Source organism: Hydractinia symbiolongicarpus, chromosome 8 (genome assembly GCF_029227915.1).
Source record: "Hydractinia symbiolongicarpus strain clone_291-10 chromosome 8, HSymV2.1, whole genome shotgun sequence".
Lineage (NCBI taxonomy): Eukaryota > Metazoa > Cnidaria > Hydrozoa > Anthoathecata > Hydractiniidae > Hydractinia > Hydractinia symbiolongicarpus.
This window is the reverse complement of record NC_079882.1, coordinates 28786088-28789727: the sequence shown is the minus strand read 5'-3', so window position 1 is coordinate 28789727 and position 3640 is coordinate 28786088. Positions and strand designations below refer to the sequence as shown.

The window sequence follows — 3640 nt, the reverse complement described above, 5'->3', positions numbered from 1 at the left end:
TAGTTACGGGACACGGCTTTTGCAGACACACAGACAGACTGACGACGGCTATTATTAAAGAGATGTGATGGTCTACATTTTACAGGTTTCCATGCTAAACTTATATTTCACACATTTGTGATTTCAGATTTCATCTTGCACTTATTTGGGGAAATTAGCCCCTCATTCTCAGAATTAAAATGTTAACATGTAATGGATTTTTCGAGTGACTTCCAACTTCCTGCGGAATGATTTTTTTGTGTTTTCATTTAAAAAATAATTCCACAATATACCAAATACAATAGATTAAAAGTTCATTATTAAATAAATTTAAATTTACAGGGATTCAGTCCAAAACATTTTTTTCCCTGGAGGCTCAATTTCCTAAATTAGTTTGCTTTAAATATTACATTTTAGACTTAAAAACTTTTCTTGATAAAAACACAATAGTTACTCGAACAGCACTGACTTTCTGAAAATAGAAAATTTGATAAAACAAGAATGTAAATAAAATTCAGTATTGTAAATCATTTTATGCGAACAAGCAATTTAAATAATTCTGCAAAATTTCGTGGCTTTGCATATAAAAAAGGGGGAAAAGAACATGACACCTGAAATGATGCCCTTTTTTATTTTCTTATAGTTACTAAAAACACAAAACTAAGCACTCATTGTTGCTTAAAAGTTTCCCATCCCAGCATTAGTTGTTATTGGTTGATTGCGTATTTAAAAAAAACACTCACAATAAGGTTAGCCATGACAGTGCAATACAAATTTAAGATTAACAGTCGATAAGAGAAAGTGTACAGTGACATTGTTTTTACCCAAGCAGATATGCACTTGGTGTCTTTCCTGTGGCTGGCTAACAATATAAGCTAACTACTAGAGAGTTTCTCTTTTATAAAATGATCCGAGTAATATGCAGTGTCACAGAGCTTTAGCAAACTTCTTAAGTTTTTTCAAATATACTGTCTAACAGTAAAAAAAATGTCACCACATTATCCTGATTCATGGCTACAGAGTTTAACATATACCAAAAGATATGAAATTAAAATCTACATATGTCCAAACTATTTTTCATCACCACCACTACCAATACCCTATTATTTATAACTATGTCATCTACGATTTTATAAAACTATGTCAACATTACTGGCAAAAACGTTTCTAGCGAAATATCTCGGAAAAATAAGTTTATTAGCCACATTCACGGCGCGCGCTTTTAAGGTATAGCCAAACTTGTGTGGGAAAAAAAATCTGAAAGTCGTGCGCTTCGGCAGTTCAGTTTGTAAACATGTCATCAATGTAGGTTGTATGAAAATGAAGTTTCATTGCAGTTCATCTTTGTGCTTTAACAATTATTTATCGAAAGTTCAAGATGGAAATAAACTAAAGTTTTATCGTTTACCTCGACAGCCTGATATTCAGAGAAAATATGAGAAAATGTTTAAAACAAAAGGTAATTGCTAGTAACTTTTTTTTCAAACTAACCTATCGAACAGAAAAATTTTACCCACGTGGATTTTTCCTCACATTCAGAAACCAAGAAATTTAAAATCTTGCAAGAGTGCGCGCTTTATTCTAAAAAAACTTTTTGTCACCCCGTACCACCCACGGCAAGCGAAGACCAGGGTAAGACGTATAAAAATCGGAATTACTGGCACTTTTAGATTTGTTTGACAGAATTGATGGCAGTACCTGCTATGATATGATGAGGAAACCCGTGTGAAAATCAAGCTTCACTTCAAATTTTTAGTTATAAAATCTAAAGCTAAATATGGCTCGGCAGCTACTTTTTTTTTGCTTCAAAAATTACTCCATGAAACATCAGTTCTTCAATAACAATTGTTTTAGAAAAAATTATTAAACCTTAATTTATTAATGGCAAATAAATCAAATACAAATGTTTTGAAGTTTTTGAAATAGTCAATCTCGTTTCCAGGGCTTCTCTTTCTCTTTCTGATATGTGGCTGCGCGAAAGAAGTAGCTCTTGGACTAGCTGATCAAATATCCACCTATAGTGGGAATTTTTGAAAAGCCGTTTGTCTTGCTTTACCAGATTTTACAGAAGGGACATAAGAAGGTAACTGAGCATAGAAACAAGCATATGAAGAGTAAAAATTTAGTTAGCTGGATAGCAAGATGGAAAATATAGCACAACTCTTTCCAAAACTTCGACTTGCTCTAGAGAATTTAAAGAAGTTAAAGCTCAAACAAATCGTTTGAACATTTAATTACTGGAAACGATACTCTTGCAGTTTTGTCTGCTGGATATGGGAAATCCATATTGTACCAATTACTTCCTTTTGTAATGTCTTTATGAAAGAAAAGAAACATGGTTATTGTTGCCAGCCCTCTCAACGCTATCATTAACAATCAACAAAAGGTGTACACCTACTCATGAAAGGTAAGAAGGTAGAGAAGATCTGTTTGTACATTTGAATACGGAGATATTGATTTTTTATTTGGACTCACAGAAGCATTTTTGTCACACACAGGAAGAAACTTACCAAAATCAAAAATCTATCAGGATAACGTTGTTTCGTGTGTACTAGACGAGGCACATTTTGTGGAATTGTGGTAAGAAAATTATATATATATATAGCTAGCTTCAAAATGTACAACATAAAGCTATTTAACAATCTTTAACAATAGCCGTATTGCGTCTATCTCTGCGCGGACCACCGCTGAGTTAGAAAATCGTGCTACGAAGACACTTTGTTGCGACGGGTAAATTTAAAGGACGGGCGACCCCGTGAATTTTTCCATGGGTTAACGACTAGTCTAATATAATAGCCGTATGCGTCTGTCTGTCACTCAAAATGGCTACCTATGTCCCTTTGATCTTTCCTCGATTTTTAAAAACCATGGGGTTTTTAAAGGAGAGGCGAACAAAACACTTTTTTGTGGCTGCCACAACAAAAATATTTTGGTCCTGTTATTCAACTAATAGCGTTTTTATCATGTTTATTATTTTGGATAAAACAGTATGATCATCGATGCGTTGCCATCACAATATAGAGAAAATTCTAATATTGTTTCTGAATATAACCACCAGTTTGGCAAATCTGTAAAAATACTGAATTATAAAATAAGTCACATTAATGGATGAAAGAAACATGGTATTTGTTAACAAACTCCTAAGAACAGATGTTTCAGGAACATTCCAACCCAGCGTAAATAGGCTTTGAAATTAACTCTGGTATCATGAATTTTCAATCAGCAGCCGTGCCTGCGCTGTTCGCCCCTCCTTTAATCAAAAATCTTATTATTGATTTAAAATATATTCAAGAAATTAATTTTTCCCTAAATAATTTAATTACTTTAACTTACTAACCTTAATTCAAAAAATTTTAAGTGATTAAAATCAATCCATTATTTAAATACGCTCGATCTTAATCGCCGATTTCTTTTAGGAGCCACAGAAAACAAGCAGGATAGTTTTACTTACTTTGTTTTGACCGCTCACACGTAGTATACCACTCAAAACCTCTAATTCTGTGAAAAAACCAATTCTAGGTTTTCGCGGCCAGGAGATGCCAATGTAGGAACATGATAACGAAGGCCATTTTGGTTTTGAAAGTTGTCGTGGTCAGTATTAGGCTTGTAGATCTGTTTGACTTTTGTCTTCTAAAAGCTCTTTATTTTGGAGTATTTGTTT

The 3640-nt window shown here is 33.4% G+C and overlaps 1 long non-coding RNA gene across 1 annotated transcript; it reads left to right on the top strand.

Moving 5' to 3' along the window:
* Positions 1-1924: 1924 nt before the first annotated feature.
* On the top strand, positions 1925-2633 carry LOC130654189 (uncharacterized). The gene is made up of 2 exons (XR_008984360.1): positions 1925-2386; positions 2478-2633. It is a non-coding gene; the product is annotated as an uncharacterized LOC130654189 (long non-coding RNA).
* Positions 2634-3640: the final 1007 nt, after the last annotated feature.